The sequence below is a fragment of the Pongo pygmaeus genome, chromosome 1, assembly GCF_028885625.2.
Source record: "Pongo pygmaeus isolate AG05252 chromosome 1, NHGRI_mPonPyg2-v2.0_pri, whole genome shotgun sequence".
Lineage (NCBI taxonomy): Eukaryota > Metazoa > Chordata > Mammalia > Primates > Hominidae > Pongo > Pongo pygmaeus.
Window position 1 is genome coordinate 148610824 of NC_072373.2, and position 16923 is coordinate 148627746.

The 16923-nt window shown below is 40.4% G+C and overlaps 2 long non-coding RNA genes across 2 annotated transcripts in view; one reads left to right on the forward strand and one right to left on the reverse strand.

The window, feature by feature from the left end:
- Positions 1 to 1012, reverse strand: part of LOC134738458 (uncharacterized) — an 81802-nt gene extending 80790 nt beyond the window's left edge. Inside the window, exon 1 of the long non-coding RNA XR_010124181.1 lies at positions 855 to 1012. This is a non-coding gene — a long non-coding RNA (uncharacterized LOC134738458). The remainder of the gene's footprint in view (positions 1 to 854) is intronic.
- A 14226-nt stretch (positions 1013 to 15238) lies between these two features.
- Positions 15239 to 16560, forward strand: LOC129043390 (uncharacterized). The gene is made up of 3 exons (XR_008504453.1): positions 15239 to 15600; positions 15729 to 15805; positions 16396 to 16560. It is a non-coding gene; the product is annotated as an uncharacterized LOC129043390 (long non-coding RNA).
- Positions 16561 to 16923: the final 363 nt, after the last annotated feature.

Below are 16923 nucleotides of genomic sequence, written 5' to 3' on the forward strand. Positions count from 1 at the left end.
ATCTTTTTTCACCTTTCCTAGCAACATTTAGGTTTTACTTTTGGCTCCATGTGCTCTTAGCACTAGCCTGGAAATCTTATTCATCGCCCTCTTAAAACACTCTTCTTACTTCTCTGGAGTTTAGCATCTGCTATTTTCCTCACTTATAGTATCCTTTCCTATTCTCCTCATTAATACAAATCCTGCGCATCCTTCAAGATAGAGTTAAAATTCTATTTTATTCATAAGGTTTTCCCTCTGCATCAGCCAACAATGAACCACTTATTTACTTTAATCCTGCAATCAATAGATGTTTATTGAGTCTTTATTATATGCCAGGAAATATTCCAGGTGTTCAGATTACCAGTATGAGTAAGGGCCAGTTTCTTTTTCTTTTTTTCTTGTTTTGAGACGGGGTCTCACTCTTTCGCCCAGGCCGGACTGCAGTGGCGCTATCTTGGCTCACTGCGAGCTCCGCCACCCGGGTTCACGCCATTCTCCAGCCTCAGCCTCCCGAGTAGCTGGGACTACAGGCTACTGCCACAGCGCCCGGCTAACTTTTTGTATTTTTAGTAGAGACGGGGTTTCACCGTGTTAGCCAGGATGGTCTCGATTTCCTGACCTCGTGATCCGCTAGCCTCCGCCTCCCAAAGTGCTGGGATTACAGGCGTGAGCCACCGCGCCCGGCCGGGTCAGTTTCTATTCTAAAGAATCTCAGCTACCTTCTATCTAATTCCTAAAGCACTCATGGGTTCACTCATTTTGGCACCAGTTGTATCTTGCTTCTTTTCTCCAACTCTCTTGGTTCATCCAGGCTGCTCTAACAAAATATCTAAGACTGGTTAATTTATAAATAATAGAAATTTATTTCTCACAGTTCTGGAGGTCGGGAGGTTGAAGATCAAGATGCTGTCAGCTGATTTGTTGTCTGGTAAGGGTTCACTCTCTACTTGCAAGAAAATATCTTTTTCTTTTTCTTTTCTTTTTTTTTTTTTGAGACGGAGTCTCTCTCTGTTACCCAGACTGGAGTGCAGTGACGCGATCTCGGATCACTGCAAGCTCCGCCTCCCGGGTTCACGTCATTCTCCTGCTTCAGCCTCCCGAGTAGCTGGGACTACAGGCGCCTGCTAAGGCACCCGGCTAATTGTATTTTTAGTAGAGACGGGGTTTCACCGTGTTAGCCAGGATGGTCTTGATTTCCTGACCTCGTGATCCACCCGCCTCAGCCTCCCAAAATGCTGGGATCACAGGCATGAGCCACCTCGCCCGGCCAGAAGTTATCTTCTTACTTTGTCGTCAAATGGTGGAAAGGACAAGGCAGTTCCCTCCGATCTTTTTTTTTTTTTTTTTTCTGAGGCAGAGTTTCGCTCTATCCCCTAGGTTGGAGTGCAGTGCGCGATCTTGGCTCACTGCAACCTCCGCCTCCCAGGTTCAAGTGATTCTCCTGCCTCAGCCCCCTGAGTAGCTGGGATTACAGACGACTGCCACCACGCCGAACTAATTTTTGTATTTTTAGTAGAGACAGGGTTTCTCCATGTTGGCCAGGCTGGTCTTGAACTCCTGAACTTGGGTGATCCACCCGCCTTGGTCTCCCAAAGTGCTGGGATTACAGGCCTGAGCCACCGCGCCCGACTTCGACCGCTTTTGTAAGGACACTAATCCCATTCATGAGGGCTGGTTTAGGAGGCAAACTAAACTCCTCCCAGAGACTCCACCTCTTAATATTATCTCAATGGGGAGTAAGTTTCAACATATGAATTTTGGGGGGTTAAACTCAGACCACAGCTGCGACTGACAACACTTTGAGATGAGGGAAACCGGTTGAGGAAGGCTATGTGACAAACTCGAGTGAGGAAATGACCTGCATTGTTTTTGTGGTTCCTAAAGAGCAGAATCAGGTTGGTATTTTATTGGTGATCCTAATAGTACCTAAGAGATTAAACGCTGAATTCGACTTTATTGAATGAAAACATTCTGATTTTCATGTACAGATTTTATATTTTGCTTTTGCAACTTTTGCAGCCAGATGCAATTTAAAGATCATTTTGATTTTAATACCACCCAAACATATCCATTAACCTGATAGCCAGAGAAATACTGTAGCCAGAGGTGTCTCCAAATAGTCAATACTATCCCCTCAAATAAGGTAAATCAGGGCATCATAACAGTATAAGGAGGTGCGCTTGTGTTAGCTCTGCCCTTGGGCGAACTTACTCTAGAATTTTAATAACAAACAGACAAAAATATCTGATTTAATTTACAGTTTCCAAATATGGAGAATGTGTATATTCGAAATAGACTTTCCTCTGGGCATTACTGACACAGGTAATGGCAAGGTAGGCATATTTACATAAGTAGGAACTGTTTTTAAAGCAGAAAAAATACAAACATTCCTAAAATACCAAAATCTCCCTCCCAGAGAAAAATCTCAATAGAAGAGAATCCTAATCAGGGCTTTTAAAAGTTTAACACAGAGTGATGTTAAACATTACATATCTCTTCTCTACATTCAAAGTAATTTCTTTTTGAAGATGTGTAATGACATTCTGCTTTTTCTTTCTTTATATTTTTAAAAGGTTAACTTAATTGTATCTAAATATATATATATATCTTTTTAAGTAGTTTGCTACCTATCAAGCTATAATATTGACATGAATTTGATATATGAATTTCAAGTGAAAGGAGGGTAATAATGTGAGGAAAATATCTACAGGGAATAGTAAAACCGCAAAATAGCTGATCAGGGTTTTTATATCATAACTTTTATTATTCCTAGACCATTCTCACTAGACATTAATTCCCATAGGTTCAAAAGTTATTCTGCATGCCTGTATGTTGCAAAGTGGCTTTCAATTATTAATAAAACAGGCAAATATTAAATGAAATGCACTATAAGATACAAGGAGACAAAATAAGCTTGCAAATCTGCTTAATTTTACTTCTTTAGCTTTTATGTAATTGTCTAAAAAGGAAACAGAGAAAATTCTTTGTCCAGTTAAACTGGGAAGACACAGTGAGCGGCAGCTCCATGTTCTGATCTTGGTCTTCTCAGTGGGTGTCATGGGTTGTGCACCAAGATGAGGATACATTTTTAGTTATTAGCGTTCAAGTCACATTATGCTTATCTTTCCTTCTTGTGCATCTTTCATCAGCTTCACTGTCAAATAAATATCAAACCATGTTTTAGAAAAGTAATGTCAAGTAATTTGAAAGTTGCAAAGAAAATCATGGCAAAAGTTAGAACATTTAAGCCAGTGGTGTGCTGGTCTTACTACTGGCTCCACCATTGCCCCCCACCAATATAATAAAGCCCTGATGTGTAGTGTTTCCTATTTCCTTGGGGTAAATACTCTCACTAAAGTTGATTTCAAGCTAACAACACGACACCACTGAAAATGGAGTTAGGAAGACATTTTATACATTATGTCAGAAAGCACACTTTATAGGCAGGGTATGGTGGCTCATGCCTGTAATCCCAGCTCTTTGAGAGGCTGAAAGGAGCAGATCACTTGAGGTCAGGAGTTCAAGACCAGCCTGGTCAATGTGGTGAAACCCCATCTCTACTAGAAATACACAAATTAGCTGGGCTTGGTGGCACACACCTGCAATCCCAGCTGTTTGGGAGTCTGAGGCATGAGAATCGCTTGAACCCAGGAGGTGGAGGTTGCAGTGAGCCGGGATCGCACCACTGCACTCCAGCCTGGGGGACAGAGGAAGACTGTCTCCAAAAAAAAAAAGTGCACTTTGGAATGTCCATGTTGACATTTTTACTACACGTGTGGAATGTTAGACTTCTTCTGGGTACTCTCTAATTTGTATTTAGATTTCAAGCCTACTGGTTTGAAGAGAGGTGAGCCACTCTCCCTTCAGTTAGAAAATATGTGCCTGAAACAGCCACACTTATGGGGTACGACTGTGAGTTACAAGCTAAGGTGTTTAAAATTTGTTATATTTTAGTTTATTTTTTGAATAGTCATGACCTCAAAAGGTTCTAATTCAAAAGATATAAAAATTATGAGAAGTCTCTCTTTTTACCTCTGTCCCCTAACCACCCAATGTTCCTCCCTGGAGATAAACAACTTTGTTACTTTCTTGGGTACTTTTACAAAGATATTCTATACAAATGTGTATATTCCATCCTATTTTTTTTTTTTTAAGAGACAAGTTCTCACTGTCGCCCAGGCTAGAATGCAGTGGCACGATCATAGCTGCCTGTAGCTTCTGACTCCTGGACTCAAGAGATCTTCCCACCTCAGCCCCCTGACGCTCTCCAGTAGCTAGGATTACAGGCCTGAGTCAAGATGTCCTCCCCACCCGCCATTTGAAAAACAGAAATGTAGCATGCTATACATACTGTTTTGCATCTTGTTTTTTTGGTTGTTGTTGTTAATATAAATTGAAAAATGTTTAATATTTATACATGAATTTTTTTCTTTCATATTTGGATAAATATTACATTATATGGTTGTTCCATTATGTGTTTAAACTGTCTTCTATTGATGTCTTCCTATTTAGGTTCTTTCCTATCTTTTGCTTTTATACACACACACACTGTAATGGCATCCTATATATATATGTAGTTTTTCATGTGTATGTGTATAATCCTAAATAGATTCTCAAATTAATTCCTAGAAGCATAATTTCAGTTTCAGAGGATTTGTATGTTTGTACGATTTTTATTTATTTATTTGTTGAGATGGAGTCTCGCTCTGTTGCCCAGGCTAGAGTGCAGTGGCTCAATCTCAGCTCACTGCAAGCTCCACCTCCCAGGTTTACGCCATTCTCCTGCCTCAGCCTCCCCAGTAGCTGGGACTACAGGCGCCCGTCACCACGCCCAGCTAATTTTTTGTATTTTTTTTTAGTAGAGACGGGGTTTCATCATGTTAGCCAGGATGGTCTGGATCTCCTGACCTCATCATCCACCCGCCTCGGCCTCCCGAAGTGCTGGGATTACAGGCGTGAGCCACTGCGCCTGGCCCGTTTTTTAATTTTTGAGATGAAGTCTCGCACTGTCACCCGGCTGGAGTGCAATGTCACAATCTTGGCTCACTGCAATCTCCACCTCCCGGGTTCAAGCAGTTCACCTGCCTCAGCCTCCTGAGTAGCTGGGATTATGAGCTCCTGTCACCACGCCCAGCTACTTTCTTTTTGTATTTTTAGTAGAGACGAGGTTTTATGTCTGGATTTGGTGGGTTCTTGGTCTCCCTGACTTCAAGAATGAAGCCGCAGACCCTCGAGGTGAGTGTTACAGCTCTCAAGGTGGCGCGTCTGGAGTTTGTTCTTTCTGACGTTTGGATGTGTTCAGAGTTTCTTCCTTCTGGTGGGTTCATAGTATCGCTGGCTCAGGAGTGAAGCTGCAGACCTTTGCAGTGAGTGTTACAGCTCTTAAGGCAGCACGTCTGGAGTTGTTCGTTCCTCTGGGTGGGCTCGTGGTCTCAGGGGCTTCAGGAGTGAAGCTGCAGATCTTCGCGGTGAGTGCTACAGCTCATAAAAGCAGCGTGGACCCAAAGAGTGAGCAGTAGCAAGATTTATTGCAAAGAGCAAAAGAACAAACCTTCCATAGTGTGGAAGGGGACCCCAGCCGGTTGCCAATGCTAGCTCCGCAGCCTTTTATTCTCTTATCTGGCCCCACCCACATCCTGCTGATTGGTAGAGCCGAGTGGCCTGTTTTGACAGGGCGCTGATTGGTGTGTTTACAATCCCTGAGCTAGACACAAAGGTTCTCCACATCCCCATCAGATTAGTTACAGAGTAAGGACACAAAGGTTCTCCAGGGCCCCACCAGAACAGCTAGATACAGAGTGTCGATTGGTGCATTCACAAACCTTGAGCTAAACACAGGGTACTGATTGGTGTGTTTACAAACCTTGAGCTAGATACAGAGTGCCGATTGGTGTATTTACAATCCCTGAGCTAGACATAAAGGTTCTCCAAGGCCCCACCAGACTCAGGAGCCCAGCTGGCTTCACCTAGTGGATCCCGCACAGGGGCTGCAAGTGGAGCTGCCTGCCAGTCCTGTGCCATGCGCGCGCACTCCTCAGCCCTTGGGCGGTGGATGGGACTGGGCGCCGTGGAGCAGGGGGTGGCGCTCGTCGGGGAGGCTTGGGCCGCACAGGAGCCCATGGAGCGGGTGGGAGGCTCAGGTCTGGCGGGTTGCAGGTCCGGAGCCCTGCCCCGAGGGGAGGCAGCTAAGGCCGGGTGAGAAATCAAGCACAGCGCGGGTGGGCTGGCACTGCTGGGGGACCCAGTACACCCTCCGCAGCCGCTGGCCCAGGTGCTAAGTCCCTCATTGCCTGGGGCCAGCAGGGCCGGCCGGCTGCTCCGAGTGCCGGGCCCGCCAAGCCCACGCCCACCGGGAACTCCAGCTGGCCCGCAAGCGCTGCACGCAGCCCCGGTTCCTGCTCACGCCTCTCCCTCCACACCTGCCTGCAAGCTGAGGGAGTGGGCTCCGGCCTTGGCCAGCCCAGAAAGGGGCTCCCACAGTGCAGTGGTGTGAAGGGCTCCTCAAGTGCCGCCAAAGTGGTAGCCCAGGCAGAGAAGGCGCCGAGAGCGAGCAAGGGCTGTGAGGACTGCCAGCACGCTGTCACCTCTCAGTTTCACTATGTTGGCTGGGCTGGTTTTGAACTCCTGACCTCGTGATCCGCCCACCTTGGCCTCCCAAAGTGCTGGGATTACATGCACAAGCCACCGTACCAGGCCCGATTTTAAAATTTATTTATTTTTTCTGCTATTGCCAAATTTACTTCTATGGAAGTGGAAGAGATTTAGTTTCTCCAAACCTTCACCAACATAGGGTGTTACCCAACTTTTGGATCTTTGCCAATCTGATACATGAAAAAAGTTTGGGTGATTTTGATTTGTATTTTTCAGATTATGAGTGAGATCAACCATTTTTTGTTTTATTTAAATGTATTTTCTTTTCTATGAGATAGCTGTACATTTCCTTTATCCATGTTTTATTGGGTTATTTTAAAAAATATTGACTTATGGTATAGATGAGTTATAGATTCAAATTATTGTTCTATCTCCTTCTCTCTCTCTCTCTGTGTGTGTGTATGCATGCCAATATTATAATACTTTAATTATTGAGCTTTATAGGATGTTTTAATAACTGGAAGATCTAGTTCCCTCTCAGTGTTTTTCTTTTTAAGAGTTCCTGGCTCTATTTGATTGTTTATTTTTTCATATAAACAATTTGGTATCTGCTTATCTTGTTCTAGAAATACTTTGATTAATATTTTATATTAGTATGACATAATAGCTATAGGTAAAGTTAAGGATAATTGACATCTTTATGATATATCTTCTTATCCAAGAACATTGTGTGGGTCTCTATCTATGCAAGTGTTTTTTGTTCTTCAGTAGTTTTTGAACTTCCGTCATATAGTGTTTGCTCATATTTTTGTTAATTTTTTTTTCCAGGTTTTTTTTTTTTTTTGTATTGCCATTGAGAAGCCATATCTTTAATTGTAGGCTCAACCACTTTACAGTTCTTGAATTACATAGTTTGGAAACTAAATAAAAAGGATATCTTCTCTAGAACATATTCAGATATGAAATTCCTACTGAATCTTTGAATGTAAATAAATTACTAAAAATGAGCCATAGGTTTCTTGTTGAGTAAGAGTAAAATTTGTATACTCAATTTATTGGACTGGATAATGAATTCAAAACAATCAAGCAAGCAAAAATTAGCTTTATCATCCTAATAATTTAAGAGATAAAATAAGGATTTTTATCTGTTGTATTAGAATTACACTTAACTTCACTGGTTTAAATCATTTTCAATGTTGTTTTTGTCCCTTTTCCTCTTAAAAAATCAGCAAGCAAGTATATATTAAAGACAGAAAAAGTATAGCTTAAACCACATATAGAACATAACTTCTTAAGCTGTGCATCACCTATAATACAGGACAATCCTGGGATCTACACCTCCTTGATATGTGCTGCTGGCCCTCCCGATGCCACATAAGCCAACTGTGCATGTGCACTCACTGAATGGAGAAGAAGAGCTCTTGAACTGACATGTTATATTCATAATGTTCCTCTAGTAATGTAGTAATCCTAGCACCCTCAATATATTCCTTAATCACTTAATCACTATCAACCAGCAATTCTTTTTTCCGTTTTTTTCAAATTTCTTGATTCTAACCATTCCATCAATTCCTAGCACTGATTTTATCAAATCAGTATATATGAAAGTATATTTATGGCCGGGCACAGTGGCTCACACCTGTAATCCCAGCACTTTGGGAGGCTGAGGTAGGCAGATCACCTGAGGTCAGGAGCTCGAGACCAGCCTGGCCAACATGGCGAAAACCTGTCTCTACTACAAATACAAAAATTAGCTGGGTATAGTGGCGTGCACCTGTAATCCCAGCTACCCAAGAGGCTGAGGCAGGAGAATCACTGGAACCCAGGAGGCAGAGGCTACAGTGAGCCGAGATCGCACCACTGCTCTCCAGCCTGGGTGACAGAACAAGACTCCGTCTCAAAAAAAAAAAACAACAAAAGTACATTTATTATACAAGTATGTATCTCATTTGAATGCCAATGACGATATCTTCTCAATATCTTCTCAATACTGCCCATAGCAGACAGAGGTTAATACACACAGAAGAAGGACTATGAAATCATACTGGGTATTTTGTATACTCAGCCAAAAGAAAAGAAGAATTTAATTCCTCCGCATCATCTTTTCCCATGTCTCAGTAGCCTGACACCTTCCTCACTCACCTAACTAAAGTGTGGAAAGAATGAAAACTCTTTGAGAAATCAGTGACCCAGAAAGTTAAAAATCAAAAATTATGAAGCATCAAATGACATGCTATTTATCATTTTTCTTCTACATAAAATCCACCACTTACAGACTCTGCTTAGTGGCTATATATAAAAAGCTTCAGTGACTGAGTAGTTTATATGATTTTAATATGATATATAGGTAAGTATAAGATATTTTTATTACAAAATGGTTACTTCCTTATTAAAGAAGCCTTAAGAATAGAGAAAAGTAGGAAGAAATCTGTGATTCATTCATGTTCCTAAATTCAAATACAACCACTCCTTTGACTCTTTGGAAATCATAATTTTACCTGTATATATTATATAATTTTATCCTGTATAACATATTAAAAGCATTTTTCTTTCTATATTTTAATTGTGAATAGTTTTAAAGGACGGAAAATAATATAACATTTTCCACATCACTATATAGTATAACTAGCCACAAGACACTGTGGAATATTAGCAGTAAGTGCATAGCTTTAAAGTCAGACAGATATGGATTCATCAACTGCATGTGTTTCCCTCTGCATGTTCTTTACTTTTTTTCCCCACTGATTGAATCACTGATTTTTAGCTGAGTACATGACCTTCCAGAATAAAGATGACGTTTCCTTGCTTTTTCTGCAGCTAGCAGTTCTATCCAATGTGATGTGAATAAAATGGTGTGTGAAACTTTCTGGCTTATTTTAAAAGGGCATATGTTCTTCTTTGCTCCTTCCTCCTTTCTGTTGGCTAGAATGCATACACAAAGGCTGGAAATCAAGTAGCCATATTGGTCCCTGTGGTGGGCACAGTCCTGGCATCAGGGAATGAAAAGCTGGAAAAGCTTGGGTCTCTCAGGACTTCGTAGAATGCCGTATTTGTGCCAGACTGCCTATCATAGACTTTTTATGAGAGACTGTATTAGTCAGTTTTCACCTTGCTAAATAACTACCCAAGACTGGTAATTTGTAAAGGAAAGAGGTTTAACTGACTCACAGTTCTGCATGGTTGGGGAGGCCTCAGGGAACTTACAATCATGGCAGAAGGGGAAGCAGGTACGTCTAACATGGAAGCAGGCAAGAGAGTGTGAAGGAGGAACTGTCAAACACTTATAAAACCATCAGATCTCGTGAGAACTCACTCACTATCATGAGAACAGCATGGGGGAAACCATCCCCATGATCCAATCATCTCCCTTCAGGTCCCTACCTTTACATGTAGGGATTATGGGGATTACAAGTCAAGGTGAGATTTGGGTGGGGACACAGAGCCAAACCATATCAGAGACTTTAAAAGGTGTTTAAGTCCAAGTTAGTATGTGTGTATATGTGTGTGTGTGGCGGAGGGGCAGGATGGTGTTTCTATGTCACTCACAGCTTTATCAAATCCTACCTAATATAATTCCTTTTAGTCCTAAACAGTAGATGAGTAGTGATTTATCCCAAAAGGATGTATATTGCTTCTATTAAAAAACAAAACAAACAAACAAAAAACAAAGAAAACCCAAAAGGCAGCAGGCAATACCAGGGTAGCTTGTTGGCTAATTGCAGCCACTGGGGGCCTAGATTACTTTTCTTGTTTACTTTGTCATTCTCATCATTTGCTTCTAATCCCTTCATGATCCCAAAATGGCTGCTTCAGCCTCCAGCATCATCTACTCTCATAAAAATGTTCAAAGGCAAGAAAAAAGGGAGCAGGAAAGAAAAATAAAAAAAGGCTTGAGGAAGTGATTTTCAAGAAGCCCAAGAAAATTTTTCTTAAATCTTATTGACAAGAATTATACCACATGCCCATCCCTAGACTTACTACTTGCAAGGAGATTGGAAGTGCTCTTATCAGCTTGGACTATTCTTGATTTATCTTCTGGGGCTGGGTACCTTTTTTCTCAAGCAAAATCGGGGCTCCTTGGCAATAAAGAAGCAAGAAAGGTTGAAGGATGAGTCATTAGCTGTATCTGTCACCCTGGGCACACAACCTTGGCTTTGGGGCATTATCTGTGTAATGGGGTGACAGTAATGCCTAACTCTTAGGAAATCAAAAGAGATGCCATTTGAAAGGAGAGAGTAAAATGCATTGCACATACTATATGCTCAATATACAATAGTTATTATCATTATCACTATTTCATTAAGTTGATGTATGAGAGTTTACTTAACTGATCCTATGCCAAATATATTTAGATTATTTGTTGCTTCTTTGGCTATTATATATAACTCTAAATTAGTATCTTTTGTTATACAACTATTTTTTTTTCTTTCACTGCTAAAGATTCTTTTCTTGGGTATGTTCCTAGAAGTATAATTACTGGGTCATTCAATACTAATGGAATAAATTGTGATCCTTTTGGAATAGTACAGAAATTACATATGAGTCAGGAAGTCAAACACTTCTTACACCTACCCAGGCAAGTATACTGGATAATACCCATAGGTAGACTCAGCTTTTGGGAATCAGGAATACACATAAACAGAATCAACTGTGAGATGTGTTCATTTTGCCATGATTTCAAAACTTTTGCTTCCAAATATGTCAATGTGGCATAACAGAAAGTTCATTGAATTTGTCTTCAAATATCTGGGTTTAGGTCTCTGCCTTGTTACTATCCATGTGACCTTGGACATAAGCATAATCTCTGTGACTCCATTCACCCATCTGTAAAATGGGCCTAATAAAAATGACCCACCTCCCTGAAATGAGTAAACGCATAGGGAAATGCTTTGGAAATTGTAGAAAACTATAGATATATAAGATATGATTATTAGTATCCATGGAAAAGATCTGAGACAGAAAAAAATAATGCTTTAAACTTAATAAAGCAAACACTTCTGTGTTCCAGGCACAGTTCTCAGCTCTTGTTATATACCTCATTTAATCTTCACAACAAACTAAAGAGATAAATACCTTTTTTTTTTGAGACAGCGTCTCACTCTGTTACTTAGGCTGGAGTGCAGTCGCACGATCTCAGCTCACTGCAACCTCCTCCACCACGCCAAGCCTAAATACCATTATTATGGTCACTTTACAGATGAAGAAACTGAGGCACAGAGAAGTTAAATACCTCTCCCATAGTCACTGTGAATTTGAAGCCACAGTTTGTCTTTAGAAATCATGAGCTGAACAATAATGCTACACTGTCTGTCTTATCAAATGTTGAGGATGAACATCTCTTTCCACTATCTTAACAGCAAGTCAGAAGACTCTCACCTGAGAAGTAGCCTGCATAGCCAACAATTCCCATTTCTCTGGATAGTGGCTCCTGAGTGAAACTACATTGGGCTTTACAAAATGTGAAGCTTGAAGTGAGGTCTAACAGAATATCAGGCACAGGTTGGGCTAGTTATCTATTTTGTGGTTTGGAGTGTTGGATGTGTATTAATATAGAGTTTTGTATGTGATCAGACATGATGAGGACTAAAGAGAAAAGAGCAATCGGATCTACTCCCAGGACACACTGTGAAAGGTGGTGTTTGTTTCTGAGGTGCTTATCTAATATTTGCTAACAGCCTCTACTGCCTCTCTGCAGCTTCACGCTGCCCTTCCTGCTCTTTATTTCCTTTCATGTGTTCCTACTCCTGCCTGCCTGGCTAGCGCCTGTCACGCAGAACTGAACTCTCCATCCTTCCTCGCTAAAAACCTAGTCTCAATTAATTTTCTCTTTAAGGGAATTTAATCAATGCATTTATTGGTTATCTAAGGTGTTAAGTATGGAAATGAAGCAAGGTGCTAACTTTCCTCCCAGAGATATATGCATTTTAACATATAGTGGGTGGTAGCTTAATTCACTGATGCTGAAATTTTAGGCATTCACAGAAACTGGTGGATGAGAATTATTGGGTGGGATTTGCAACACCCCTCTAACTATGCTAGCTGAGCCTACTCTGTCTCGAACAGGAAGCAAACAAGAGAAAGACGTATGGTCAGAGAAAGGAAAAAGGCATCTTTGGCAGACGGAATGTAACTCTGGTTTTCTTTAGAAAAGCAAGTGCCCAGCTCTTCATCTCTTCCTTGCAGTGAGGGGTGGCAGTCACCAATGAGATATTCACAGTCTGCTCTGCATTTCTCACCTGGGTGCTTCCTCTCCCTCCTGATCACTTCCTCTTTCTCCTTTCCTGAAATGGGGACATGGGGCTAAAGCAGTGGACAAAAGCAGTGGCAGCAGCCACATGTTGGTAGCTGAGAGGAAACGATACATTAATCCGAAGCATCGTGGTTTTGACATTCTTTTTTTTTAGAGGGAGTCTCGCTCTGTCGCCCAGGCTGGAGTGCGGTGGCATGACCTCCGCTCACTACAACCTCCACCTCCTGGGTTCAAGCGCCTCAGCCTACCAAGTAGCTGGGACTACAGGTGTGCACCACCATGCCCGGCTAATTTTTGTATTTTTAGTAGAGACGGGGTTTCACCATGTTGGTCAGGCTGGTCTGGAACTCTGGACCTTGTAATCTGCCCACTTCGGCCTCCCAAAGTGCTGGGATTACAGGCGTGAGCCACCGTGCCCGGCTGGTTTTGACATTCTTAAACCAATAACCACTAACAAGGTCCACCTCTGGATGTGGAATTATGTAGGTGAAGAAAATAAGAATTATTAGTTTAAGCTACTCTTTTTTTGTTGTTACTTGTAGCAGAACATGATTCTTAATCAATATGACCTCTGGCTGAAATGGGCTAAAGGCATTTAAAATAGCCTTCAGTGAGTACCTTGTATCTTCTCTGTCTAAAAACAGCTAAAGTATTTACTATTTATTAACCACCCACTGTATGCAAGTTAGTGTGTCTGCACCAGTGAGATGGCATGTAGAGCATATAAGCACCCGACAGAGGGGGACATGAAACTTTGGCAGCTCGAGTCATTTGCTTGAAGTCATAAAGTTAGTGAATGGAGGGGTTGGGTGTAAACTCAGATCTTTTCCCACAGGGTCTATACACTTTTCCACTTAGCTTTCCTGTCTCATCCATCTCCTAACTAGGGATAGAATGATTGCATTCCCTAGTTACTCACATTATTCCAATTTACTCCACAGGGACTTCACACATGATTACATTCCCAAATAGAAGTTGGCCCATGTTAGACTTACAAGAATTTTCATGATTATTGAAAACATTTCTTACAATTAAATATTATTTTGTCAGATGATCAGAGCTCACTATAAAACTAGCCTTATTCATGGAAAACATGTGGGGCTCTTACTATAGACTCTAAAAGTCAGGTAATACTTTGCAGGAGTGATGGGGGTGTTGAGTAAGATGCAGGAAGAAAATGCAGGAATCTAAATAACAAAGAATCTTGGAACAAGGCGTGCATTTGAGTCACTTTGTACTCTTCAGCATAATTGTCTTTCTTGGCCACCCACCGTATTCTACATTCCCAACCTTCTGGACCACTTGCAATTACCCTGACAAGGATCAAGTGTAGGTCATAGAAGCAGAGGCATATACCTATTGTCATTCTGAAAAAATAAAAAAAGTAAAGTGCATGCTATTTTTGTAAACATATTTCAAAAGCCTTAAAATGTTGACTAGTTATTTCACTTATGAGCATTTATTCTAAGGAAAAAATTATTCACACTGGCAAAGATTTGAAGGAAAGATCTTATTTTCAAGTATTGTTTATGTAACCAGCGTATTAGGACAGCCTGAAAGTTAAAATTTTGAATTATTAAATTTGAATAATTATATTTGAATATTTTGATGATCAAATAGTTCATTCTGACAATGGAATACCATGCAGTCATTTGAATAATTATATTTGAATATTTGATTTAATATTTTGTTCAAACAATGAACTATATACAGCCATCTAAAATGTAGCATATCAAAAAAGAAGAAAAGAAGAGTTAAAAACATACAGCATAATCTTCTATTGCTCTATATTGCCACTGACAGTATGTGCTGTATAATCTCATATTTATAAAAAATACAGTGCATGAAGGTTTATGTATAAAATACAATGAAGGGACATATGATAAATGTAAATAGCAGTTATCTTTAGAAAGTGAGGCTTCAGAAATATTTTCTTCTTTTAGTTACGAACATTTTCTTATTTTCCACAATAAACATACATCATTTTTGTTCTAAGGGAAGAAACACTGAAAACAAGAATAATGAAAACTATAAAAGAGCCCACATATACAAGTCACATAGCAAAGTGAATGACCCACTACTATACTGTCTATATAGACACTGTCATAAATAAATGTCAGAACACTATTATTTATTTTGTGCTAACAGAAGACTTTTTTTTTTTCCTGAGGTTCCTGGCTCTTTAGGAACATGATTCTCCTCTCTGAGCTGATTCTGATGGGAAAGCACCATTATCATGTTCTAAGCAAAGGCAGAACCACATTATTAGCTTTGAACAAAGGGACATAATCATTTTAGAAACCTCTAAAATGGCATTAAGAGCAACAAATGCAGATTCTTTTATACAACCATCCCAAAGACACTGATGCTTCAGTTTAAATGATTTATTTTTCCTCTTGCCTTTCCTCCTCTCAGTGTTATCTTGTCTTTGTGGTGATGTGGAAGGACCCACTGAACAGAAGGTACATCATTGCCTGCACACTGGCAGGAAATGAAGAGCTGCCAAGTACCAACCAGAAACTAAACGGAGATTGTTGAAGGATGGAAGAAGAAAATTAGATATAGGCTGTCAGTGCACATATTTTTTGCATTAAATTATAAACAATATGCTGTTAATATTTAAATCACGGAGAAATACCAAAATAAAAAATATGTGTCCTTATTCTTCTATCATTTCACTTTCTCCTCACCATGTCAATATCAAAAGTATACTGTGTCTTTGTACTCCACGTCATCAGGCATATGCCTATCTGCAAGTACACAACACTGTAGAGACGGTAAGACAAAAGCTTTATTAAATTTAATGCCTGATGCAGAATTTTAAATTTGTTGTCTTCAACTCAAATTTAATATTTTGGGGTTTTTGGTACTTATAAGCTTGACAAATCAACTTTATGTTCTTGAGTTAAAGGCAAATAAGAAGCATTCAGAAAACTTCATGAACATCAAATGTCAATTGCAATACAAGATTTTGATACAACTGTAAGTGAGTCTGAAACATATGGATTGAATTTTCCTCTCAATATTCTAGCGTTTGGAAGGAAAATCTGTGCAAAAAATGTGTTGTGGGTTTTCTGAAACCCCCAAAGTTGAAAAAACATTTTGACTTGTTTAGATTTAGAAATGGGATAACCATTTTGCACCCCCAGAAACTTTATTAAGTACCAAATTCAGTTCAGCACTGCAAGGCACAAGGGCCTGAATGAGTGAATCCTCCTTTTCAGTTGCATTGGACTGTTTTAATTCATTCAAACTATGCAACCTAATCAGTGGAAGAGCCTAGAGGTTTCTTTCTGCGGCTGTAACGACCCCACACAATCTCTGAGAGCCTTCTGAGAGCCTTTCCCCAAGTCACCTCCAATAAATATATACTCTAAACAAACATACAATGCAATCCAAAACAACCATACCACCTAGGTAAAAACAGATTGCTATACAAACTAAGCCTCCAGACAAATCTCCCCAACCTACAGAAATTCCGTGTCTCCACTTTAAGTGCATAGAAACCCCAAAGGACCTTTCTGCTTTTACTTCGTTATTTTTGGATCTTATCTCACACTTTCGTCCTTCAGCTTGATTTGACTGGATTACTCCCGACCCTCAGTAATGCTCCATTGTGGGAGCCTGTGTCTCAACAGTTCACACCTGCCGTTTACTCCACTGGGTTGTGAAGATTCACAGAAGATGACAGGAAGGGGGGAGAAATAAGCTAAAATAAACTTTAGAGGATGGCCCCATTGCCGTGGCTCTCTGATCTTGGTTGTTGTCTATAGAGCTGTCCTTCAAAGACATTGATATGCAGCTGTATTTTAGAAACATTTCCTCTTCCAGGTTAGGAGTCTTTTCCAAATTAAAGATTCAGTCAAGGGAATTAATTGATTTAGAACCAATTGGTTTAGAACTTCCTCTTCTTGCCTTCCTAAAAACCTAAAATCTTTGCACATAAACACAAAAGCAAAAAAGTGTAAGCTTTTGATGCAGGCAGTCTGGGGACTGTGTCTTGGTTCTGTTTCATTACTGGCTGTATAACCTGGAGTAAGTATCTTCTGAAACACATTTCCCTCTTTTATAAATATGGAGATACTAGTCCTTCCCTCACT